This window comes from Meriones unguiculatus, chromosome 3 (genome assembly GCF_030254825.1).
Source record: "Meriones unguiculatus strain TT.TT164.6M chromosome 3, Bangor_MerUng_6.1, whole genome shotgun sequence".
Taxonomy (NCBI): domain Eukaryota; kingdom Metazoa; phylum Chordata; class Mammalia; order Rodentia; family Muridae; genus Meriones; species Meriones unguiculatus.
Window position 1 is genome coordinate 56475407 of NC_083351.1, and position 27702 is coordinate 56503108.

The 27702-nt window shown below is 44.5% G+C and overlaps 1 long non-coding RNA gene across 1 annotated transcript; it reads left to right on the forward strand.

Annotated features, from left to right (window-relative positions):
- The first annotated feature begins 796 nt into the window (after positions 1-796).
- LOC132653067 (uncharacterized) lies at positions 797-27702 on the forward strand. The gene is made up of 2 exons (XR_009590727.1): positions 797-1428; positions 26630-27702. It is a non-coding gene; the product is annotated as an uncharacterized LOC132653067 (long non-coding RNA).

The following is a 27702-nucleotide window of genomic DNA, read 5'->3' on the forward strand; positions in this document are numbered from 1 at the left end:
GTAGACCAGGCTGGTTGCAAACTCACAGAGATCTGGGTGCCTCTGCCTCCCCAGTGCTGGGATTAAAGGCGTGCACCACCACCGCCCAGCAAATTTAAAAGTTTTATTAAGAAATAAAAACCAATACAAAAATATAAAGATGAGGCTTTTTATGGACCATGTGATTCATGTTAATAATATATTTGCTTTTGGAGGATTTGCCTTTCATGTTTTATGAAGGTGAACTTTCTTTTCAATATTAAATAACCATATAACACTCTATAAGACACTGTCAGCATGGTTCCACCTGTCTGCTACAGGAGTTGAAAGGATACAATTAAACCCTCCTTTCCATAGTGATAAAGAAAAACCCTTGGAATAATGTAACAAAAGGAGTATGTAATCTACACATAGAAACCGTAAACACTACTGGAAGAAATGAAAGAAAACCTAGTCAGTATTGGGCTAGATCATGTTCACAAACAAGAAGTGTTCCAATATGTTCCATGGTGATATTTGTCCTGCTCTGTTAATGTAAGCAAGATAAAACAAACCAGGAAACCTGAGGTTTGTACACTTTAAATGGATGAATTTGTCAGTGTCTGAATTATATGTCCATAAAACTGTTACTTTATAGAAAGATATGTGTAGTTTACTTATATATTTTATAGTAAAAAAAAATAACAGTAAGTATATTTCAAATGTTCCCCAAACATTTCTAGTGTGCTTGCCGCGTAAGTACTTAGCATAAAGAGCAAAGGTCCCACCCCTTCCGGTCCCTAAGAGTTCGGAGATCAGTGGGAAGAGTCTTCGCTCCCTGTGGAGCCAGGGAAAGTCAGGGAGAGAGCAGTGCCTCTCTCCCCATAAGACTTCAGCCTCCTTTTAAGGGCAAATCGGCTGCAGTGTGCACTCGGAACTGCCCACTTCCTGCCTTCGCCTTCATTCTCCACATATTGAAATAACTTAAGAAAAAAAAGACAAAAAAGCAATGCTGAACTCCCCGGCTTCTCAGCACGTATAAAAGGAAACACTATTTTTATTTTTTAAATTTTTTTAAAGAGAAGTATTTTATTTCGGCTTGCCTTCTTCACAGCCAAAGGCCTGTAGTTCAGGCAATTCTGACTTTAGGCCTTAAGCGAAGATCAGCAGAAAACTTTATTCGCGTTGGTTCACCATTTAGCTATGGATTATAAAATGGAAGGTTGCATCCAAACCTTGACAGTCTCTGCCATGAGGTCTTGTGTGATTCATTGGCGCAGTGTTGTGTTCCGTGCTGTGTTTGAGCCAAGGGCACATCACTGCCAAGTTAGGGGCTAGCCCCATCCTGAGAGAATGCTGAGGAAGACAGAAGCCATCACAGAGGAGAAATGTTATGAAACCAGTTACCTGTGGAAACTGAATGTGTGAGGTGAGCTTTCCTCTGAAACCGGAGCTTGAGCCCTCAGCCAGGTAAGGGTAGGCAAGGGTAAGGGTGGGCATTCAGGAGGCAGTGGCCGGGGAAGGTGGGGTAGGGCCTGGGGTGAGCTTTAATGGCTGGATGTTGGGGCTGGACTATGAGAGGAGACCAGAAGTTAGATAAACGTGGGATAGGCAAGAGTTAAAGGCTGCAGCGAGAGCCCCAGACTTTGTTGAGGGTCAGTGGGAAAGCACTGAAGGCTTTGAGCACGGAGAACTGTGATCAGATTATTAAAGAGGCCCTCGAGCATGCTGGGCAGAAAACTTCACATCTTCATGTTGTGACAGAAAAAAAATGCTTAGAAGAAATTAAATTACACCTCTTAAAATTTTCCATGATTTTCAAATCCCAGATGAAACTTAAGCCTTCTTTATAAGAAAAAAAAATTGTAAAATGCCATATCCCACTGTCCTATTTAACCTCCTGGTTATTCAGGGACAAAGCATAGACAGTTTACTTTTCAACAATATGTTTCTTCATTCCAGACATTTGAATTTTGAATCCAATAAAAACATGAACAAAGATGCTTTTTAACTTCAAGAACAAATGCCGCAAAAAAAAAAAAAAAAAAAAAAGTAGCAAGGCAGTATTTGAGAAGCAGTTTGTGGGGGGACAGTGGGCAGCAATTTGTGGGTGTTGGTATGCCGAAAATGCAAGCATTCTCTTGACTTGGGTGAAACTTGAGCAGGCCTTCAATCAAAGTCCTAGAGAAGCATGACCATACCCCCAAAAGTCACCGATTCTAAATTATCATTAGCTACAGAGAAAAGGGCAGATCAATTTCTCAGTGGCTTAAAGACACCACTCTTCATTTTTAGTCTCAGGAGCACTTCCTGACATCTGTTTTGTGTATGGAATGCTCCTAGGCAGTTATACATGGGAAGATAAATGAGCAGCAACAGCCGTCCATAGACCGTCTGCTTTTCCTACAAGTGCTGTTTTAAATTATAGGATACGCCCATGGTTTGCTTAGAGAGTGTACTGGAATAGATCCAATCCCATTTCTCTGGACAAAGCAATATTCCTCACGTGTTAGTCACGATTGGCATGGCCTTCCAGCAGCCATGCTTTCGAAGGGTGAGGCATAGGACATTGACGTGAAAAGTATGTTCATAAGATAATAGAACAAGACTCAAAAAAAAAAATCACAGTGGTTCATGGGAATCTTAGGATGCTCCGTCATTTATGCCAGGCCTGAGTCATTAGGACTACAGAAGGACTCCTGTGTGATTCCCGAGGCCACATGGGCTTGATCTACACAGCACTCATCAGTCATCTGAGAGCTTCCTGCACTCATAAAGTCACAGCACACAAGCCGTATGTGGCAATGGACCGATTTTCACTTTCTCTCACAACGTGTATCATTTCCCAGGCTTCACTGCCTTGTCTTTGGAGAAGGTTGTTAACATTCATGTTTGCTGTCAATCAAACTTTCCTCCCTTCACCTGTCTTTCATGTCTGAACCTGCAGTAGAGGAATCAGACAAGAGTGGAAGCTTAAATGCCAAAAATATCACACACACAAAAAAGACCTTTGGCCGACAGTATGGTCAATCGCTTCTTTAAAAAAAAAAAGAACAAAAACAAGAGCTATAATTAGAACTGACAAATGCCAATAAAAATCTTGTCATTTGAATCTCTTTTTCTCATACAAAGAAAATCTAGGAAGTTAGTTGAAATAGAAAATGTTTCTAAAAGCTGAGTGCAGAATGATTTCTTAAAGTAGTGACCAAGACTCAAGATATTAGTTTCTCTCAAAGCTTCTATTTAGATTTTGGACTTATTTTAATAATTCAGGCCCTCAATGCCATTCTGACTTTCAGGAAATTTTATTATTTTCATTCTTGGCAAGCATGTTTATCTTTTTTCTTTTTACATTTATTTATTTATTTAATTTATTACAATTTATTCACTTTGTATCCCAGCTGTAGCCCCCTCCCTCAGCTCCTCCCAACTCTACCCTCCCTCCCTCTTCTCCTCCCATGCCTTTCCCCCAGTCCACAGATAGGGAAGGTCCTCCTCCTCTTCCCTCTGACCCTAGCCTATCATGTCTCATCAGGACTGGCTGCATTGTCTTCCTCTGTGGCCTGGTAAGGCTACTTCCCCCTCAGGGGGAGGTGATTAAAGAGCAGGCCAATCACTTCCTGTCAGGGATAGTCCCTGTTCCCTTTACTAGGGTACTCACTTGGACACTGAGCTGCCATGGGCTACTTCTGTGCAGGGGTTCTAGGTTGTCTTCATGAATGGTCCTTGGTTGGAGTATCAGGCTCAGAAAAGACCCCTGGGCCCTGTTATTTTGGTTTGCTCTTCTTGTAGAGCTCCTGTCTCCTCCAGGTCTTTCTGTCTCCCTTTTCTTTCATAAGATTCCCTGCATTCTAGAAGCCCAAAGTTTGGCTGTGAGTCTCAGCATCTGCTTTGATACACTGCTGGGTAGTCTTTCGAGGCCCTCTGTGGTAGGCTCCTGTCCTGTTTCCTGTTTTCTCTCTCTTCTGATGTCTATCCCATTTGTCTTTCTGAATGAGGATTGATCATCTTACCCAGGGTCCTTCTTCTTGCTTAGCTTCTTTAGGTGTACAGATTTTAGTATGTTCATCCTATAATGCATGTCTAGTATCCACTTATAAGTGAGTGTATACCATGTGTGTCTTTCTGTTTCTGGGATTCCTCACTCAGTATGATCTTTTCTAGTTTCCACCATTTGCATAAACTTTTCATGATTTCCTTGTTTTTAATTGCTGAGTAGTATACCATTATGTAAATGAACCAAAATTTCTGTATCCATTCCTCAGCTAAGTGACATCTGATAGAGGGCTAATATCCGGAATATATAAAGAACTCAAAAAGTTAAACACCAATAAATCAAGTAATTCAATTAAAAAATGGGGTACAGAGCTAAACAGAGAATCCTCAATAGAGGAATATCGAATGAAAGAAAGAAGTGCTTAAAGAAATGTTCAACATCCTTAGTCATCAGGGAAATGCAAATCAAAACGACCCTGAGATTTCACCTTACACCCATCAGAATGGCTAAGATCAAAAGCTCAAGTGACAACACAGGCTGGAGAAGATGTGGAGAAAGGGGAATTCTCCTCCATTGCTGGTGGGAATGTGAACTTGTACAACCACTTTGGAAATCAATCTTGTATTTTCTCAGACAATTAGGAATAGTGCTACCTCAAGATCCAGCTGTACCACTCCTAGGCATATATCCAAAAGATGCTCAAGTACACAACAAGGACATTTGCTCAACCATGTTTGTAGCAGCTTTATTCTTAATAGCCAGAATCTGGAAGCATGTTTATCTTAAAAGACATTTTGTATTTGCCGTAGATTAGTATACTGATGCTAATTCTCGTTTTCCAGGAGGTTAGACTATCAGGCTCAGAAAGACAATTTTCGTCTGTGGCTCATTACCCACATTTAGTCTAGTGGTTCTCAATCTTCCTCATGCTCAGGTCCTTTAGGTCCCCCATGGTGTGGTAACCCTGCTATAAAATTATTTTCGTTATCAACTGTAATGTAAATATCTGTGTTTTCCAATGGTCTTAGGCAACCCCTGTGAAAGGGTTGTCTGACCACCACAGGGGTCATGACCCACAGATTGAGAACTGCCGACTTAGCAGCTGTGCATTCGATGTCAGGTGCAGTGTTGGAGTCTGAAGTAGAAAAATATTAAATCCTAATTTTCTATATGGACACACACATATATGCTTGCACACATACACACACACAGGGACATAAACACGTGTGCATGCATACACACACAAACACACATTCAAACATACACACACACACACACACCCTGAATTCGAAAACACACGATGCGATCCAAAGGCAGTGAGACTGAAACTTGAATTGTGACACTTACAAGACAGAAGTTGCTTTGTGAGATGAAGAGAGGTGAGGCGTTGAAACGGTCCACATTTTCTTCAAAACTGCGACTCAAGATTTGTGAAAGAAAAGATAAAATTTGTGAAAGACAAGAAAAGATGTTGAATCATCGTCTGTGGTATTGAAAAGACCAGAAACCACTAAGTGTCTAGCAGTAAGGACAAGCGAAGTCTCTTCTGTACAATGAGACATTTTGAGGCCTGTAGAGATTGAGGATTTATTTATTTGATTATTTAGTGTGTGAGAGTGTGTATGTCTGGATGTACGTATGTGTGCGTGTGTGTGCGTGCACGTGCATTGGGCAAATGCCTGGGATTGACCTTCTTTCTTAGACTCTAGAGAAGAAAAGACTCTGACTAGGAGAGACTCAAGGAGAACCCTTTTCTTACATGGGTGTGGGAGATGGTTATTTTTGTTATAACTTCCAGTCTTTCCCTCTTATTTTCAAGGTCACATTGTTCTCTTACTCTCTCCTGACTCTCCCTCTTCTCAGAAGCTGGCCCCAGAAAGACGCCTCTAAGCATTGTGCACTGTGGTTGAATGGGTTAGGCTAACTTTGTAACCTGTATGTCTTCTAAAGCCTATAGCTTTGAGTTTTAGGTTCAGGTTAAGCTAAAGCCTCTTAGTACCTTTCCAGAGAATGAAAAAATGTGACCCTATCTGTGAGGACAGATATAAAAAAAAAAAGGGCAAGCAAGCAATGACCTTCACTCAGAAAAAAAAAAAAAAAAAAGGGCCTTGACACAGACTTCTTCTGAGTAGCTTTTGACCTGCAGCCAAAAGTCCGCAGCCCCTAATCTTCAAGAATGAGCTAACCACCCCCACCTTAAATTGCAGCTGCATCCACACTTGGCAGGACTGGCCAAGCTTGAGCACCTAAGACTAACCAATTATCTTACTTTATAGCTTCCTCATCCAATCCTAAATTGCCAAAACTGCAACTTCAAATTTCCCGCAATTTTTCTTTTAAAAACCTAAAGGCCTTTGTCTCCCAGTGCCACTCTTTGCTGACCACCAGGGGTGACCCCATTGTGCAATGGTTAATAAACCTCTTGCTTTTGCAACGAGTCTTGGTCTGGGGGAGTTTCTGGGAAGGGTGCAATCTTGAACTCCTGAGCTGTGAGACCCCAGGTCTTACATGGTGTGTTGTAGGTGATTAATAATTACTATTGTTTTATCTTTTAGTTAAGCAGCGGTTATTCCTAAGCCAGCCATATACCCAAAGCACCACACAGAGATTAGGATTTATTTAATTAACCTAAAGCACAATGCTGGGCAATAGTTACTCCACCCTAAAACTCCAAGCCCACATAACTTCCTTCCATTCTATTTTACCCATTATACTTGCTTTTAGTCATATCTGAGGTCTGGTTCTAAGACCTCTCCTGCTGATCTCTGTTCTCCTCTCTCCTACTCGCTTCGCTTCCTTCTCCTCCCCTCCTGACCAGGGTGTCCCACCCTATTCTCTCTATTGCACAGCATTGGCTGGTTGTTTTATTGACAACACAGAGAACAAATGGTGGCATGTTTACACAAACTTGAGACAGGTGATGCTTAGAATAAACATCACAATGAATTGAAACCAGATATCGGGGGTAGAGAAATCAGCACTTGAATGCACAGGGGTACATTCCACAAGAATATTATACCAACAGTGTGTGAGCCCAAAGTGTCTCACAGAGCAAAGTGCTCATATTTCAGAAACGTCTAAGTTGCGCAGTGTGGTCAGAGTCTTTGGTTTGAGGGAACACGTGCTTTGTGTTAATCTTTGCGTGTGGCGGGAAAGGCACAAACCATAACATTTTCTGCAGTGACCACGTTCACAATGTCTCTTAGAGGCATGCCATCCGCTCAGGGTGTTGTGTGATGTACCATATCACCACCATCTAGGTCCAGGCTTTTTCCTGCACTGTGATTTTGAAGTGAGGCTCATGCCTGGCTGGTCACGGGAGAGGGGTTTGATGGAATCTGTAATTCCATGTTTCTAAGGCAGACTTTCCTCCTCTTTTTTAAACCGGTTGCAACTTTCAGGAACCACCACCCCCAGCCGCAGCTGGTCTACACCAGAAACTCCAGCCAATTAGACACAAAAAAAATATTCTAAAAGAAACTGTGAAAATATCTGGTCCAAATGTAAAGTATTAAAATAATACATCCACAAAACATTGAATTCAACCCAACAATGCTTTCCATACACTCACACTTTGTTTTCCTCTGTGCTGACAGGCTGTCATTTAGGCACTTTGATTGGACATTTGTATTTGAAAGCAAACAGCTGAGGGAGGAAAGCCCCTCCTCCTCCCTCAGCCCCAATAGCCAAGGCCAGAAACCTGGGTGGTACCTCCACTCAGCCTACCTCCGTCATTGACACAATTATTTACTAAGTGCTCCACTGGGTCCCACATTCCGCTCCAGATACACTCAGTCAAGGATCGAACATGGGAGCACTCCCCCTACCCCGTTATTTCACCCTTTGACAGTTAAGGTTCAAGTGCAGTCCCTGTGGCCACCCACAACTCAAAGGCATTCTCTAAGTACATTCTACTATAGTCACCCCGAGTTCAGATGGAACAGAAATCTCCGTGTCTTTGTTCACTTCCTCAGTGGATAAAGGTCATGTGACATGTGGAGACGGTGTTGTGCTGGGGGTTGGGGTACTGTGGAAGGGAGAAAGGTGGGGAGGAAGCTCAGCCTAGTGGGAAAGACTACTGTTGAAGGTGTGTTAAGTGTAACAAAAGGGATGATTCAGGCTCAATGGGAGAGTCCACTCTGTGTGTGTGTGTGTGTGTGTGTGTGTGTGTGTGTGTGTGTGTATGTGTGTGTGCGTGCCTGTGCACTGGGTGATAACCGCCTTTTCCATCTCTTCAAGACAGAACCAGGGCTTCTCGCTACTGTCACCACAGTGCTCTGCCCTTACTCTGTGGTAGTGCCTGTTCCTGCTCTCATCTGTCTTTCCCCGTGTCCTGGAAGCTCTGTGAGATCCAGGATTTGTCGGTATGTGAATCACAGTGTAGAGCCCAGGGTTTGAATGGAAGACTGGACGAGTGAGTGGGTGATAAAGAGTGAGAGCACATTTAAGGACGAAGTCCAATAGCTAAGCGCCAAAGCTCAGTTTCAACAACACCGTTGTACCGATTTGCAAGAACCTCAAGACTTTAGGTCAAAACAAACTCAGAACCGATCGGTTTCTAGGCAGTTATGTTCTCCATAGTGATGATTACCACAATGATTCACATTCTACACAAAGCGTCCATCATCAGATCAAATGAACTGCTTTTTGGACAGGGCCTCTGCCTTCAGAATGCCAAGAAAACAATGCTGGGAAAAGTTAAAAGTTTTAAATAAATACTGCTTTTCTAATAAAGTGTCAAAGTCATGCAATGATTGAGCATGTCCTCTTGCTGGAAGGATCTTTCTGTTAATGTGGCATTGAAACAAAAGATGAAACACACAGGGACCTAGGACAGAGAGACCACACAGCTGACTTCAGCTTTGGTGAGTAGTTACACGGGCCTCAAAGTTTAATTTTACAACAATTTTGGATTTTGTATTTCATTAGAAATGACACTTGTTTCCTTCCATGCAAAATGCCAGTGTATTGGATCAATGCCTTTTAGACAGACTTTGCCTAATATTTCCTCAATAATCTGGCAGCTCCCTCCCACTTTAGTGAGTTGCCATAGCAAGGGATCTGCCTGGTGCCAAAATATAGCAGAGGGCAATGGCCACTCATTCAGGTCAATAACCTTTTAGTATTGTTAAAATACTCACTATGTAGTCTCACGATGTAGCTGGCCTCAGGCTTTCCAGATCCTTCTGCTTCTGTCTCCTAATTTTTGGTTCTCACATTTCACAGCCAACTCTCCTCTATCATGAATTCTGTTGGCCCCAACTTCAGAGTATATGCAGGAGAATCTAGACTTCCTTTCTATTTGACCATTATCCCCAACACCCCAACATCTAAGTTTGCCTTGCCTCTCTTGGATTACGGACTTTGTGCCTCTTTGCTCTTCTTATTTCCACTTTTGCTACTTACCTGCTAGGGTGGGTTCTCAAGACTGCATTCCAAACTCTTTAAAACAAGACAAATCATGATACCCTTTGCTAAAACTCCCAATGGCGCATTGTTTGTACGAGTCAGGGTTCTCTGGAGAACAGAACTGATGAGTTCTATCTATCTATCCGTCTGTCTATCTATCTATCTATCTATCTATCTATCTATCTATCTATCTATCTATCTATCTATCTATCTGTCATCTATCTGAATCTATCAAGTCATCTTTAAAATAGTAACATCAGCAGTCACCCCTGAGAGATGAGAACCCAGTATGACTCACTACTTGAGACAAGGTGCTTTCGAAGTCCAAGTAGCCCCCACAGTAGTTGCCTCTCTGGGGGAGGGGAGATGGTGGGTGAAATAACCCGTATATGCTCAGCCCAGAGGCCTGGGTGCCTGAACCATTCTGATTTGGCACTGGAAGCCCAGCAGTTTCCTGTAGAACTGTTGATCCATGGTTAATGATGACAGTTTGGATGCCTCGTTCTGCTATCAGTGGAGGGGTAAATGAACTTAGTGGCAAGAGGGAAGGCCAAGTGAGCAAAAGGCAGAAATGAGCTTTTTCCCTCCACACCCTTTTTATCTAGGCATTTGGGGTAGCGGGGTAGGTCTTTCCTCATCAATCACAGCAGTGAGGACACGTCTTCGGGGTAGACTCCCTACTCAGGCGGTTCTCACTTGTGGCATTAAGACCAACCATAATGTCATTCTGCTCAGAGAAAAAGCTGATGCCCTCACAATTGTGTGGGATGCAGTAGCTGGTGCCAACATGGCTTCCAGAAACCCTCACTTTGCGAGGCTCATAATCATAGCAATGCTATCATTCGGAATCAGGACCCAGCGTGCGACTTCCAAAGTTATGTCACAAAAGGCATTGCTGCATCTGCCTCAGTTTCTTGGATTTGCTTTCCTTGTAGGAGCCAGTCACTGTGCATAATCCTTAAAATGCTCCAGGGAGAGAACCCCTGGAGAGAAACTGATTTTCCTTTGCAAGTTGCCAGCTGTATGACAGATTTCCTCCAGGGCTGTCCAGTTCTCTGATGGCTGTGCTTCAGTTTCACATAACATTGGACTGAGCCTCAGAGCGGAAACTCCAAGCCAGCACTGCCCAGCTGTCACTCCAAAAGCCCCACACAGAAGCTGCACCAGAGAACCCCCGCCCCCCAACAAAAGCTGCAGAGAGGGCATAGATAGTGCTGCTTGAAGCCACTGAGTTTGGAGTGATTTTTTCCAAACCCAGGAAGGCATGGGTGCAATCCCACAACTCAGGCAGGAGGTTGTCAGTTTGAGGCCAGTCTCCATTACACAGCCTTTTCTCAGAAGCCAAAACTAACCAAAAGCTAGTATGGTCTTCCCAGGTTTGGTCCTGCTCCAAAGTTGGTTTCAGCCGCACAGACACACTTCTGCTTCCTTGTGCTACTTCTCCTCTTCCAGGCCTGGCTCCCCTTCACCTATCCCAGCAGCTCGCCCCCAAAATGTCCCCTAAGGCTCTGTTCAAATGGCCCAATGCTCTGAGGGTTTCTTCTTTGCCCTTTGCCTCGTCCACTTCCCCTAGTACTTATCATCAGACACACTGTCTGTTTGCCCGTTTATTTGTGTGTCAGCTGACTTCTAGAGGTCAGGAGCTTTTTCATCGGATTCAGTGCTGAGTCCCTAGTGCCTATGGTACCCGTTATTTCAAGACTCTCAGTATTTACTGGAAATACCGAATGAAACAAGAAAATGGGGGGAAGGGCAGTAGAGGGCACATTGACCTCTAGCACAGATAGAGGGATGTGGCAGGATTGCCCTGTGTTCGCGTCCCCAGGATAGCTTCAAGTAATCCCACACACTCTGTATTTATATTTCCATACAGGTGTCCTATATATCTTATGGATAACAAGGGTTTTTAACTTCACCTGAATCCTGACTGAAGGTGCCTAAATTTTCAAGTCAAAAAAATGGCAGCTTGTTAGCAGCATTGTAACAATATTCTTAAAATTATTTCAAAATGTAGTTTGGGTAAAGAGTTCTGTGGCTAGGCAGTCTTTAGAAAAACCATGTACTTCTCTTCCTCTAGAGGAATCTTAGTGTGCACGGCATGCATGAAGCGAAGAAATACATCCTTCTTTCTCATGTGTACTTACCTAAAGGATGTTTTCTTCTTTACTGGAATTCTAATGGGTAATACTGGTGTCCATGAGGTCTTCGCATGTCAGGGTCTCATCACTACCTGAACCTGTATGAGGTAACTAGTGCTACCATCACCCCACTTCATACATGACGAAATTGAGATGCTAAGAGAGACCAAACAAACTGTCCGAGGTTACACAGTAAGTTAAACAGCAGTGACAGGATTTGCTCCCAGACCCTGCCAACCCAGCCAGCGCTGTGAATACAAAGCCTTGGCTCCTTAACTGATACCATGACTTTGGAAACTCACCATTTTTTATTAGCACTAATAGTAATTGTATACTTTACTTGCTGGAAACACATCAGAATGTTTACACTATGAGGAGGTATTCCTGTATTAGTTACTTTTCTATTGCTTCGATAAAACACTATGACTAATGGTACTTAGAGAATGAAGGGTTTATTCTCTAATGGTGCTTAGAGAATGAAGGGTTTATTTGGGCTTACAGTTCCTGAGGGTTAAAGTCCATCATGGTGGAGTGAGGTGGCAAGCACTGTGGATAGGATAGCAAGCTGAGAGCTCACATCTTGAGTTGCAAACTGGGATCCGAGAAAGTAAAGAGAATAGCAAATGACTTTAAAACCTCAAAGCCCACCCCAAACGACATGCTTCCCCCATAGGTTCATTTCTTTAAACCTACACAAACGTCTGAGCCTATAGGAAAGATTCTTACTCAAGCCATTACTCTCTCCCATCAGACTGGTTCTCAAATGCTTTGATTATTGACAAGAGCTTAAGTTATTGTATTTCCAAATGCGTCTGTGTTTTGTGTATGTATGTATGTATGTATATATATATATTTAATTGCACATGCCCAGGTGCTAGTGTGTAGCTTGACACTCTTCCTCAATTGTTCTTCATCTTATATTTTTAGACAGGGTCTCTTACTGAATCTAGAGCTCACTGATTGGATAGATTGGCTGTCCAGTAAGCCCAGGGATCCTCCCATGCCTACCTTTGAAGCACCGGAATTACAGATGTATACAACCCTGTCAGGTCTTAAAGAAGATGCTGGGGATTTTCAGTCAAGCATGATCTTGTGTGGCAAGCATTTTTTTTTTCCACTGAGCATCTACCCAGTCCATGTCTGTGGCCTACCAAGAAGCAAGTCAGTGTTTGGAAGAACTTGATCCAGTGGTAGAGAATCATACAATGGCAGCATACAGATCCTGGGTTTAGATTTCATATATAGCACTGAATGGGTCTGCACCCACCACCTGAACCCACCACCACTACGGTCACCACCACTGCAGTGAGCACCAGGGTATTTGACAAATTCAAACCCTTGGCCTCAATTCCTGGCCTGTGAAATCAGAAACCCTGTGTGCGTGCTCTGGCTGTAGTGGGTTAGCAAAGCTTGTGGGCGATTCTGATGTCCCCGTGAGTGTGAAGTGGTCCTTCATGCACCTGTGTGCAATTCAGCCTCTTTCTCAGGAGGCTGCCAAGTAGAGGAGGTCAGCATGATCTCATCAAGTTCTCTGTGTGTCAGAATACACTAATTGGTGAATTCAATTCTACGGTGTCTTTAAAGCATATTTTAGTTGTCTATCAAATCTACTTTCCTTAAATAATTTGCAAAGGCGGCAAAGCAGAAAGCTTTGAAACGTCCTTGGCTTTTAAACTGATTTAAGAACATGAGGGACCTTCTTTAGACTGCAGCAGGAATGCATTTAATTCACGGCCTCACTTTATTACAGCTAATAAGCTAGTTATGCTTCCCTTGTCTGGCAAGCGATAATTGCCTTTTAATATTTTGCCTTCTCGTGTTGTGAAACATGCAGAAGAATACTCGCAGAGCAGTCTGCAGCACTGGAGCCCGTGTGCCTGTCGCCTGAGCTGACTGCACAGCTACCAGCTCCCTTTCCACGGTGCTAGGGTGGTATCTTAAAATTACACAGAGTGGGGGTATTTATGCCAGGGAGACTGGCAAAATGTTAGAGACTGGGGCTGCTTGTTCTACGTCAAAGATTCTACTACTTCATGTTAACCCACAGAAGGTAGAAACGTGTGGAAGGATGCTCACTAAGAACCTACAGGAGTGATTAGGTGAGGTCTGAGTTCCAGAGAACACTGCAGCTATGTGGCCACACGTTGATGAGTGTATCTCCAAGGAGATTACTTTTCATTGAGAAAAATTTCCAGGATTATATGTATGTATTTTTGTAAAACTTAATGTGTAAAAGACACACACATATATAATTTTATAAGGGTGTAATGCATATGCTGTGCATGAAAAGATATCCCATATTCTGTTAGCGGTTACTGCTACTGTGAGGGACAGTGAGGCAGGAAAGAAAGGGTCTTTCAGTGTGTGTGTATGTGTGTGGCTGTGTGTGTACACACGAAACACGTCTTCTTAACATTATTTTTTATTTATTTAGTATAGGAACACACATGTGCATTCATGTGGAGGTCATAGGATAGCTTGTGAGAACTGGTTCTCTCTTTTTACCGTTTTGGTCCTGGAGATCAAACTCAGGTTATTAGGCTAGGCAGCTAGCACAAAACAAGCAATCTTGTCAACCCTAACATCTGCATTTGTAAAGAATGTGCATGGCTAATCTTGTGGTAAGAACTTATGTTTGTGTGGTTGACTTTTAGACCCCCTCCCTTTTCTGGTGGAGTCGTTGTTGTTTGTAAGTGCTTTCCTTCTGTTCTCTAACTGAAGACAAATTGCTCAAGGGCAGGTACTTGTTTGTATTCCTTCCTGTTTCCCACAGCAGGTGAATATACTGAGGGAATCTCACCATTGTAAAGGCTGAATGGAAAAATAAACAGCTCTTCCATGGCTGCACGAGCTGCTGTGGTTGTCCCTGACCCAGCAGAGGGAACAGGCAGGGTTTGTGCAGCTCAGTAACAGCTGGGAGATGATGCAGGAGAATGCTTCCCTCTGAAGAAGGGGAGTTGCAGGATACTATCAGGGCGGTCCCTGGCATACCATGGACTTGCTACAGCAGGCAAGGGAGGAATGCAGAATGTTCCTGAATAATGGAAACAGATGGGATTGCTAAATTGTGAAATGGTAAGGGCTTGGGTCTAGAGGTCAGCTGATGGGCTCAGGCAATACTGATGTGAGGTGATGAACATGTAGACTAAGATAGGCTTGCTAGCCTGCTGTCCCCTTCATATTTAGAGGGAGAAAGGTACTTTTTTGTGACTTTCTGGAGAAAAAAAAGAAGACCATGGTGATTAAATAAGTAAGGAACAGAAAGAGGAGGAGGAAGAGGAGGAAGAAGGGAAGGAGGAGGAGGATGAGGAAAAGGAAGAAAAGGAGGAGGAGGAGCAGGAGGAGGAGGAGGAGGAGGGAGAGGAAACCTATACACATTGAAGATTAAGGTTTGGGGCCTAGGAATGCAAGCACTGCTAAGAACGACAGCAGTAGAAATGGGAAGCCACTACAGAAGATCATACAAAAAATGATGCTCAGAGACAACGAGCTGGAGAGACGTTGTGGCATGCAGGAGAACCAACACTGGAGAGCACTGAAAATCAAGATTGCAGATTAGGATAGGGACCAACATAGCTGTGAGTTTCTGAACTAACAATGGATGTACTTCTTCAAGGAGGAGTGGAACTACCTGGAAGGAAGAAGGGGGAGGATGGTATGTGGGCTTGTCAAGAGAGTTATCCAAGAGCAGTGAGAGAACTGGGCGGCCGGGGTGGGGGGAGGCGCAGGAAGCAACCGTGTCACAGAAAATACGATTTCGAAGAGTGGGTGGATTGTCATGTCAGACTCTGCAGAGGGGTGAAGGAAGGAAGACAAGCAGAAAGGTCAGCTTCAACTGCTTTGAAAGTGTTTTTTGTGTGGGCCTGTTAGTGATGGGGTGGAGTAGAAGGCTTAAAGCATGCCACTTATCAAAGGATAAACACAGGGATGGATAGACTGAGTTTGGGAGGAAGTTAAGCGAGAACATTGATGAGAGTCGAAAAGCTTCAGGAGATCCCAAGGTATAGTGTGAGCTTTCACACATGAGGGGAATGGAAAGTATTTAAAGGTGTAAAAGAAAGAACCAAGTGAAGGAGAATTAGAACTGGTGGATAAACAGAGGATGATTGCGGGAAGCAGAGTAAGTAACAGTGTGCTAGAGGATGGTTCACTTCCTCTGGCAACACAGAGGAGTTAGGAAGGATGCTGTGACGCACCGTGGTGAACATGCGTGTGGGCCACATGAACAGTGCCAACCGAAGAAACGGGCATGGAGCCAGAGCAAGGTTGAGATGTGTCCAAACCCCAAAAATCTCAACTTGAGATGATCAGGAGTAAGACTGGCTCCTTCCCTCTTCTGTGCCTGCATGTCCCGGCACACCTGGTCCTGCGGCCCCCATCCCTAAAATTCTTGAGGTGGTCGTGTAGCCTAGCATTTGGAATACTTCTCCAGGCAAATGAGGACCTTATTTGGCAGGCATCCCAGTACCTTAATCCCCCGGCCAATGAGAAAGATTCACCCTGAGAATCCCTTTCCATGCCCCAAGGTTCATACAGTCCCTTTCCACCCCAAATGAAAGGCGCATCTGTTTTTATTGAATATTGTCTAGAGTTGCTTTGTCTCTGGGAGAGTTCTGAGCTGAGAGGCTGTAACACTTGAAGGTCTATTTTAGACAAGGTTTTCCCCCTCCAGGACTGCCCACCTGGCTAAGCTTTTTGTTCCTTTGGGTCTGGTGCCTGCACACTCCTAATGGAAGAAGAGGAACATAGTCTGCTATCACTCAAGAGAGCTGTAACATTAAATTCCTTGGAAAAGGCTCCCCCCACCTCTGCACTCTGATTCATCATTCTTAGCCCAGTGTGCAGCAGTGCCTGGACATCCTGAGGGAGGACAAGGGGTCTGGACTGACAGATGTGGACACATGTGGAGGTAACAGCCCAGGAGTGTAAGTCCTTCTGTGATGCAGGATGCAATCATCTCCCAGTCCTAGTGTCAGAAAGACAATAGATGGTGTGTAGAAATGAGGGATATCTGGAAAACAGATGGTATGATAAAACAGTCAATCAAATCTGCTTTAGGACTATAGAGGAGAGCAACCAGGACCAAATGCAACCTGGACAACAGACTACATTGCAGACAAAAGAGTGTGATTTTGCATGGTGTGGTGGAAAGAATGCAGGCTTGCTAAGAGATAAACCAGGGACCCAAAATTGCCCGGCAGTATAGAACTGGTAAAGACTTTGTATTGGCTGGGTCACACTTTCCTCATTTGTGACATACAGATTCAGGCTTCATTTCTTAAGGTGACTTTTGAGACTTAAATTAGAACTAAGATGGATAATTATTAGTGTTCTGTTTTCCAAGACCCTAGTAATAGCAGCAAAGGAGGCACGCAGTTGGTATAATCTTGGGTGGACCTGTGCATGGACATAGGACAAGGGTCAGGGTTCAAGGAGAAGAAAATGTCGGATAGTGGCACTTAGAGAGTCTAGAGCTCAGAGGGCACAAATGAAGAGATTATGACCCTAGGGAATTTTTGGGTTTGATGAACAAAGGGAGGGTGGCTGGGATGGATGAGCTAGAGAAACAGAGTCTTGCACGGTGACACAGCCTAAAAACTTATGATTTGAGGACTGATATTTTACCCTGATGGCCTAGATATTTGATTTCGTCAAGGATCTCAGAGCCCAACTGAGGATAGGGTCACTGGGTGTGTCAAGAGTTAGGGGAATTTGGTTATTATTATCACTAATAATCCAATTCAGAATTGTCTGAAATGGCAATTTGTAGTGAAAAGATACTGGTTAGGCAGAAAGCACTGTTTTGCCTTCCTGGTATCTGATCTGGTCCTCTTCAGCATGTAGCTGCTCTCTAGATGAAGGGAGTGGCCAAGCTTTGTAGGTAGGTTCTGACAATTAAACCAACCGTGTGCCCCCTTCCTGCTTCGGGGATGGGCAAGCCTACATCAGCCTGGAGGAATGCCACAGTGGAAAGATTCAGCTTTGCCTTTCAGAGACAGAACCCCTGAGGTCCAGCCTCTTCCGCTAGATCTGAAAGGGGAAGTGGGGAACTCTGACAGCGGTGTTAATCAGTAAGTAGAAGGGCCTCACACTGGGATGAGGCCTTGTGGGGAATGAAACAGAAAAGGACAGAACTCACCTGCTGGTGAGGTCACTGACCTCAGGCCGGGTTCAGCTGACCTTGGAGTCTCTTCCACCAGGGTTTGTATGCTCTGAGGCATATGTTTTCACAGGGCTTAAGGCAGTGGGCTTTCTGTTGGCTGGTGCTGTTGCCTGGAACAGATTGATAGGGGCAGGTTTTGGATTGCTTTGATCCAGGCTTTTGTTTATGTCCTCTCTGATTGTCTTGGCCCTGTTCCTCCTGTGTGTCTCCTGTTCTCAGAGTGACTTTCCTGATGACAGCTGTATTAGTCAGAGTTCTCCGGAAGGAGAGAACAGATTGGGTTGGGGGATTGAGGTCGAAGGAATCCTTGTACACAATCTTAGGAAAGCCCTTGGAAGAGCAGCTGCCGCAGCCCTGTGTGGAGGCAGTTTGCAGAAGTCCTGCCTTTAGGCTCCTTTTCTCTCCTCATGCAAAGCAATTTGCATTACTCTAGCTCTTCCAATTCAACAATTATGTAGGTATTTAGAAACCCTCCACAGCAGCATTTCTTCCTGAGCACGATGCCTAGTCAGGCTAATGCACGGAATTAACCATCCATCTGTAACAAACAGGCTTCCTTTATGCCTGGGAGCTACATGCTTCCTTCTTCGTTATCAGTAATGGGAATCACCTCATTTCTGGTTTTCTAAATGATGTTCCTCTTGGAATTGACTGAAATTCGAGCAGATGGGCTCTAGTGAGGTGTGATGATAGACTTAAAGCAGTCAGGACCCACCTGAAGCTCAAAGTGGGGCCACTCAGCAGGAAGCACAAGGGATTTTTGGTAAGAGGAGAGATAAAAGACTGGAAGAGTGTCCTGACAGGAAGCAGAAGCAAAGGATGCTAGGTAAACAAACGCTTGTGCCAGAGATCAATATGGCCCACACAATGACAACTGCGTACCTTATAGTAGAAACGAAAGTGCCATTTGAGTTGGACATTTTGTTTCAGTTAATCAGAACATGTTATTCTCATAGAAAAAAAAAAACATTAGGGGCTGGAGAGATAGCTCAGTGGAAAAAGTCCAAGGTCGGATCTCCAGCACCCATGTATAACACCAAGCATGGTAATAGCATGTGTTGTAGTCTAGGAACCGACTGGGAGGTAGAGAAAGGAGAATCTCAGGGTTTCTCCAGTCAGAAAGCCTCTCTGAACGGACCAATAAGGTCCAGGTTCAGAGAGAGACCCTGCCTCAGAAAGTAAGGTGGAGAGAGACAGAGGAATGGCCTAGGCTTCAGTCTGCTGCTATGATAAACACCACGACCAAAGGCTTTGTTTCCTCTCACAGGCCTAGTCATCAGTGAAGAAAGCCAGGCCCGAGGAAGGAACAGAAGCAGAGAACATGGAGGTACACTGCTTACTGGCTTTCTCAGCTTGCTTTCTGATGTATGTGGCCTAGGACCACCTGCTCACTATCCACAGTGGCCTGGGATCCCCACATTGGTCATCAATCGAGAAAATGCCCCCAAAGACATGCCAAAGTTCAACACGTTCAGCTGAGTTTCCGTCTTCCCAGATAGGTTTGTCTAGGTTCGTAAAAAGTTGGCAAAAACTACCCAGCATGAGGAGGACACGTGATGTTGACCTTGGGCTTTCACAACATGCTTGTGGGTGTTTGCACCTGCACAAACAGGCGCGCGCACGCACACACACACACACACACACACACAGTCTCTCTTTCTCTCTCTCTCTCACCCCACATAGAAAAACAAAACTCACAAGAAGCTCTTTTATAACCAGAAAGTTGTTCGGTGAGCATAGAATCAAATTTAATCCAATTCGCTGTAAACAAGTGTTTATTGAAAGTTCTCCAAGCGAAATGAAGGGCTGGTATTCAGTTATAGCAGACAAACCCAAGAAGTCCATGTCTGTACCTCCAAGGCCATTGGTAGTGAGGACGTACGACTAAATATTTGTGCCTGCTATTCCTTCTGTTCAGCCCCAGGCTGACATGCTTTTATAATGCTGTCTCGCTCCAGACTCACTGTAACAAGACCGAAGCGCTTTCAACTTCTGTGTTTTGCAATGAGCGTTTTAAAGTAGTGTGTTTTGGAGACATGATCTTACTCTGCAGTATAGCCTAGGGTGGTCTCAAACTCAGTTTGCTGCCCAAGCTGCTCTTAAGTTCTTGATCTGCCTGCCTCTGCTTCCCAGACGACAAGAGTATACGTGGCTTGCAATCTTTTTTTCTTGTTCCAGATTCTGAGGACCCAGCGTCCCTCACACATTTCAACACCTTAATATCTAAATGCTTCAGTGGTTTGTCACTGTGGGGAAGTTCTTCCCCGTGACGGTCACAGCCCTCGTGCTCCCCACCCAACTGTGCACAACACTCAGAGGGTCTGCTCCCCTCCCCCTAAAAGTGCTTTTTAAAATGTGGGATAATTGTTACCTTAAAGAAAAGAAATCCCACACCTCATCAATGGTCACAATCTGACAAGCTCGGGCCTTGAAGTCACTGTTGCAGCCAAAGCAGCGAAGCATTTCTACCAACTCTTAAAGTTTCCTGTCCCTCTCCTCCCCAACAAACTGTTGTGAGGCGTGGATATTAGTTAGCATGAGGTCTCCCCTTGACAGGCTTTCTTAAAAGTGTTGCTTACAGTGTCATGAGGTGAGGAACAGATACCACATCTCAGCACGCAGCTCTGCTCTTTCTGCTACCCCAGGCCCTGGCTGCACTCTTCTCACCCCTACCTCAATAGTTGAGAGATTTTCACTGTCTCATCTAGGAGCTCCATGTGGGACTTTTTGCTTCTGGGATGGGCTCATTACACTTAGCACAGGGTCCTCCAGGTTAAGACATGATACTGGATATGGCAGGATTCTAGTTTCCATTCATTTTTTAAAGATTTGTTTGTTTGCTTGTTTGCTTTTGAGATAAAGGCTATGTAGCTCAGGCTGGCCTCAATCTCACCATCTTTTCACCCACCAAGTTTGGCTGACTTTTTTCTTTTTAAAAAGACTGAGTAATATTCCATTAAGTGTTTGTACCACACTTTCGTCATTATCTGCCCATCCATAGGCATTTGGGTTGCTTCTACTTTGGAGCTACTATGACTAACGCTTCAGCGGACATGGGAATGTCGAGGTCTCTAGTTTCTTCTTGATATTGAGTCCAGTTCCTTTGGATGTATACCCTGAAATGAGATTACTGGAGCATATGGTAGTTTTCTCTTCTTGTCCCAAGGACCCCTCACTGTGTCACAGTTGCTGTACCACTTTACACTCTCGCCAACAGCATATAGGTTCCTGCTCTTCTGTCACTGCTCCTTCGCACTAGTGTCCCCGACAGGCACCTGGGGATCTCTGAACTTATGCTTTGGGTTTTCCTGGCCAGAGTGATGCTTTATAAACAAGACTAGATTTTACTGCAGTTTTGCCCAGAGCTGTTCAGTGGCTTCTGATATCCTTGATACACTATTCATAGGTGGCTAGGAGCCCCTCTATTTCCTTTACCATGCTCCACAGCTGTGTCCTGGCCTCAGATCACATAACTTTCTCACCTCTTGGACCTAGGATTGCTACATAGTTCCTGGCTAGAGCAGGCCTTCCTCCTCTTGGTTCAGCTCTTCCTCATCTGCTAGATGAGTTCTGGTTTGGCCCTGTCTCCAGAAATCCTCTGCCCACTGGCGCCCCAGGTCTGTCCTACACATCTTCCTGACACACGCTCTGTTCTTTTCAGTAGGTTCCCTGAGCTAGGACCATGTCTCTATTATCTGGGTATGGGGAGACATACTTGTGATCCCAGCGCTCAGGAGGCTAAGTCAGGATGACCCAGAGGTTAAGGTCAGCCTGAACGACAGAGAAATTCTGCCTCAAAACAAATAAGCAAGCGCTCCTCCTAATTAGTAAACATCTGTGCAGCCACAATCGCATGCATGAATGAAGAAACAAGTGACTTCTCGCTGTGCCATAATTTTGAAGCACCTGTCTTAGGGAGGGTGTTGTACTCAGTTATGGGGGTTCAGTAGTGTTGGATTAGCCTAGCGTGAGATAATGGACTTGGCAAAGGGGGTGTCAGAAGCACACTGGCTTAGTAGTGTTAAATGCTGACTGGTGTGTATCCGAATCTCTCAGCCCTGACCACACAGCCTACTTGGGGCCGCCTAAAGCCTTCTCGCAGGGGGTGGCCCCTGAACGGCATTGACATTCAGCAGCATCCCTTTCCTCTCCCTTCTAGGTGCCATTAGCACCACCTCACCTCTAGTTGTGACTAGAAATCTCTAGACATCCCCAACTGCGCTCTCCATGCCCCACATGCCCCGACAGCAAACTTAAACCTGGTGAGAAGCACCGGTGTGTTCATTGATAGCGCATGACTGGAATGAGAACGGAGGCCCCAGAGTTAGAGCTGGGACTCCAGACTCAGCAAGTCCAGGGAACGCTCTGTTGGCTGGTCCATGCCTTGCCAAAAGTTTAAAGCAAGCAAGTAATGACTGGAGAGATAGCTCAGTCAGTCAGTGACTTGCTTGCCTTGCACTTGAGGCCTTGAGTTTGAGCCCCATATCCCATGTAGGAAAAACCAGGTACACTAGTGTAATCCTAGCACTTGGAGGGGATGGGTGGATTGTAGGGGCCTGCTGGACAGTCCGTCTAGCTGAATCATCAAAGCTCAGGTCCCATCCCAATAGTCTTCTGAGGTCACTGAGGCTAGGTGGGAGAAAGCCATAGAGAGATACTTCCGGTTGCTGTTCCATGGTATCTGATGGGCTCACAAAGACTCCCAGAGCCATCAGCACACACACAGGGCCTCCCACAAGGCGGCACTGTAAATGTTTGCTGAATTGAATTGAATTGCCTTAATGAACTTCAAACAAGGTTTCAGGTGACTTTGAATTAAACCAAGCCTGTTCCCCCAACCTCTTGTGGCCCATCACCAATGGAAGAGAACACATTTCACATCTGCTTGAAAACAAAAAAGCCTGCTGGCTCAGATGCAAGTCCTGTTTTGTGCCTCAGTAACAAGTTAAAAACCCATCTCTCAACAGTCCTGTGATTCGGGCTCCTGGCTGTGTTTGGCAAATGAATTTTGCTGTTGTGGTGTGTGTATTGCTGTCTGTGTCTTTTTCAAAGTAGAACAAAGAATGTTGCTGAATTACTAACTACAGGAGGAAACTTAGAATCTAAAAAAATAACTATCAAAAAAATAAAATCCCAATAGCTCTGCAATGATGAGCCAAATTTTGGGATTATGTCTTAAAGGCCTGCTGAAGCCCACTCCTGAATAAGAAGACCCCAAGCACCCAGCTGAGTTTTCCTTCACAGCATTTTCTGAATCAGTTGGAGCTCTGAGATGAGTCAGCAAGTTTCTGTTATGAGCTTCATAAAAATGTAATGCAGTCATGTATACAATGAAGCTTTAAAAACTTTTTTTCTTTTTGTTATAAAAGGCAAATGGCCACACTTTGATTGACTGCTAAGTGCCTTGTAGAGGTTGTAGAATTACTACAAGGTCTTTTATCCTCACAGCTGTTATTTTCCAGAAGAAAAGGACATTGCATTTTTTTAAGTGTGTGTGTGTGTCAGGGGGGTAGGGAAGAGAAAGAGAGAGTCCTTGAGACCTTTGGAAGCATTTGAAATAGTCATGATAGAACTACTATATGTAATGTGTAGGGTTTTTTCCCCTTAATTTTGTACCTTGACTTTCCCCTCACTACTGTATCTGACTTTCTTGTAGTCAAACTCAAATCTAGAAAACAAACAGCCATTTTCTTTTTTTTTCTTTTATTTCTTTTTTTAAATTTTTTAATATTAGTTATAGTTTATTAACTTTGTATTCCAGCTGTATCCACTCCCTCATTCCCTTCCAATCCCAACCTCCCTCCCTCATCTCCTCCTTGTCCCTTTCCAAGTTCACTGATAGGGGAGGACCTCCTCCCCTTTCATCTGACACTGTTTTATTTGGTATCTTCATGACTGGCTGCAACTCCTGTGTGGCCTAGCAGGCCTTCTCCTCCCTCGGGGTCGGGGGGGGGAGGTTAAAGAGCCAGCCATCGAGTTCATGTTAGAAATAGTTCCTGTTCCCCTTACTAGGGTAACCACTTGGATACTGAGCTACTGTGGGCTACATCCGAGCAGAGGTTCTAGGTTATAACTATACATGGTTCTTGGTTGGAGAAACAGTCTCATAAAAGACCCCTGTGCCCAGATATATTTGGTCCTTGTGGAGCTCCTGTCCTCTCCAGGTCATACTAACTCCCCCTTTTTTCATATGATTCCTTGCACCCTGCCGAAGGTTTAGTTATGAGTCTCAGTATCTGCTTTGGTACACTGCTAGGTAGAGTCTTTCAGAGGCCTTCATCTTGAAGTAAAAGTGCTCTCCCTCTCTCTGTCTTTCACGTTAAAAACTGTTGTGGAATGTTCTGTTTGAAAGTAACAGTTGGAAGGTTGAAAGACTCTGAGAAATCCAAGTAGATGATTTCTTTTTCTTTTCTGTCTCATGTAGCTGAGCATGGCCTTGACCTCCTGAACTTCCTGTCTCCATCTGTCAAGTGCTGGTGTTTCAGGTGTGTGCTAACAAGCCTGGCTTTGGGCCGTAAGGAGTTGGCTTCTCACTATGTGACATAGTTAATCATGACTATCCACCTGACAGGATCTAGAGTCACTGAGGAGCTCACCTTTGGGCATATCTGTGCAAGATTAGCTAGATTAGGTTACTGAGGAGGGAAGACCCGCCCTCATTGTGAGTGGTGTCATTCCATTGGCCAGAGTCCTGTATTGAATTAAAAGAAGAAAGCATAAGTGAAGCATAAGGGTTCAGCTCTCTCCGCTTCCTGACTGTGAATGCAATGTGACCAGTTGCCTCAGGCTCCTGCCACCATCACTTCCCTGTCGTGATGGACGGTGCCCTTGAACTATGGGTCAGAACAAACTCCCTCTCCTTTAGGTGGTCTTTGTCAGAGCATGTTGTCACAGCACCAAGGAGAGTAACATACTAGGGGTGTTGACTCCTTTGCTCTATGACCATCCAAGGACATTTGCTCTGCCCAGCTCTCAACAGTGACAGAAGAGATACGGGACTTTTAGACAAATGCAGGGCAAACATCCAGAGACAGGTGACAACTATGCAGCTGCAGGATGCTTTGCTGTTGAGATCTGGACACGATTAGGCTCCAATATACTAAGAAGAGTCATGAACTCCATGCAAGATGCTTTGGGTAGGATGTAAAGTCCAAGGCTTCTCCTGTGTCCTAGAGGAAGAAGCCTTTCATTTGAGCAGGAGGCTGCCAGGAAAAATCTGAAAGCTAGAAGGCAGGAAACATTGATGTCTTAAATAAAACGATGTCATTGACTATAGTAAGCCTTTCTAGGGGACAGGTGTAAAGAGCATACTTGGAAATGCTCAGTATTTGCTGAGCGAATAATGAGTGAATTTGTGGATTAGTGAGTGAGTGAATACTGAAATAGACTCTGGAAAAATTTATCCAGTTTGACCTCTCTTAGCCACAGTATGAAGACACCTGATGTGATGGGATGAGTTATGAAGTGCAGAACTGGGTCATAATTAGAAAATATCAGGACTCCAGAATTTTGTCTTTTCTTTTCTCTTTAAAAAAAAAAAAAGTGGAACCGACTCCAGACAGGTTGGTGATGATGTTGCTTCTCCCGTTTTCATTCTAACGTGATTTATTTTGATGGGTCTGATGTGCTGTAATAGTTGTGATTGCAGGTGACTGTGCAGCTCATGATGATAGCTACTTCTGTTTATTTTTTAATTTTATCCATGAATAAATTTTTAACAAGCTAGAAGGCAAGGGTAGATGAAGGGTTTATGCAAAGTATGTCTACGTGGTATTTCAAGAGAGCAAGAACGAAGCTATACGTTTGTCAATAGCACCAGAGATAGGGTCACCCAGGCAAAGACACAGTTGTCACTCCAGTAGAATTTATAACTGCATGTTTGTATTTTAAAGGTGTTATGGGTTTATTTATTTTTACAAGTAGAACACAATGGCTATGTTTGTGCTTTGCTGGTATTAGCTGACTTTATTGATCTCAACTTTGAGTAGAACTCTAGAAAAAATTTGAGCATTAAAATGTTCAATTAAACACTCACATTAGTCGTATACTTTATGAGAGGGTTTAAGTGATGGATTTCACTGCTCTTACAAAGGGACTTTAATGGATTGCATGCTGAAGAAAGAAGTAGGTGACACTATTTGCTTCATTTTGCCATAAAATCAGAAGGGGGGTGTCAGAAACGAGGATCTGTGCCTTACACACTTTTATAGATCACTTCATCACATCTGTCAAAGTAAACAAACAAATGAAACACGATTAAAGGTCCCCAAGAGGAACGGAAATCCAGACATCAACAGCCCAGCTTTAGGTTTTATTGAAAGACTGACTGCGTGGATTTAAAGGCTGGGGTTGCCCCTTGCTGGCTCCTTGACCTCAGGGACACTGTCCTCCTCTCTGTTCCTTAGTTTCTGACTTTGTCAGACGCGATCACACATAAACCAACACAGACAGTGTGCCCAGGGCACACACAGCAGGCACCCGGGTCAGTGCCAATTACTGCTTCCTGGCTCAAACCTCTCTCTGACTTTCATTCACCCATCTTTATTATTTTAATCTCTTCCTCCACCTCTTCCCCCCCTCCTAACTCTGAGGCCTTTATTAAAAGCATGAAGTAAAAAAAAATATTTGCTTTTCAAGGGTTGCTGGCGAGAGGGCTCAGCAGTGGGTAAAAGACTTTGTGCCAAGCCTGACAACCCGAGTTTGCTCCCCAAATAACACATGTTGGGTGAAGAGAAGCCCGTGGGTTGTTCTCTAAATGGTCACTCATGTGACCCCAAAGAAATAGATGCATCGCAACAGCATATTTCTAACTTAGATGCTGCTGTTTAGGACCCTCACTTTTGGGTAGGACACCCATGTCTATGCAGCCCCTCGGGAATATTCTCTTTTGCTAACACAGAGCCGAGGGTGGTTTGGGTGCTGTGAAAACAACCCGTACACCTCACTCCAATGTTTTTTTTTCAGACTCAACACTTTTCCCTTAAAGCAGCTGCAAATGCCTCCCTTTCATCGCTGCCGGAGCATCAAATTCCTGACAAATTAAGAAAAAAGAATTACGGTCATGGCTCTTTATTATCTAGCCAAATCGGTTTTCATTTTCGGTTGGCGAAGGTAGTGATCCCGAGAACTTTAAGAACTTGCTGAGCTTGAACTGGATCCAGAAGGAGGAGGTTCATTTTCATCGTGAAGTTTTTAGCACCCAGGGAATCGGGCAGACAAGCTGGCATTTGTCTGGGCGCTCATGCAGTCTTTGGTGTTTCGGGGAAACTTCCGCTGGAGACAGACCCCAGGCTGACCCCGAGATGAGTACAGCTCACACAGACAGACCTGGTGTCCACGGGTGTGAAGCCTGCTGAGGCTCTCCCTGCCAACCACGAGCCGCTGGCCCTCTCTACAGCAGGACTCCGGTGCAGAACCCCTCACCCCTCCTAAGCTACCACGTTCGGCTTGGGCCTGTTTCAAAGGCCGTTTGCAGACGAAAGCATCTTACCCAGAAGGCAATTTCTATGCTGCTTGCTTCCTTAGTTCCCAGGCTTGCATGGTATAACTACAAAAAAAAAAAAAAAAAAAAAAAAATTGATCTCCCCTGAGCTGAGATGTGTAAAACCAAAGGCGTCGAGGATGCTACGAACACGAACGCCTCTTTGCCGAGATTGGTGTCAGGGCCGGGCCTCTACTAGTCGCTCAGTGCCACATCAGCATTCTGTGTTTTCTCTCCGGGTGCTCTGCACGCCAGATGCCGCTGGCAAGCCCGCCGGTAGACACCTCATCGGCGGGGGCTGCTCTGGGACCACTCGGGATGGAGGGCGCCCATAACTGCTGGCGGGAACCCGACAGGTTTGGCCGCAGCTGCAGAAACGCGAACCAAGACTTCATTTTGAAGTGTATCTGATGGTCCCTTGTCAGCGCTGTCACCGGAGGGTCCATTTCGAGCTCATTCTTTGAAAGGCTCAGCCGCTTCACAGCTTCAACCTTTGTACTGTTCTGCCTGAGACTGCAGGAAAAAAAAAAAAAAACACCAAAAACAAACAAACAAA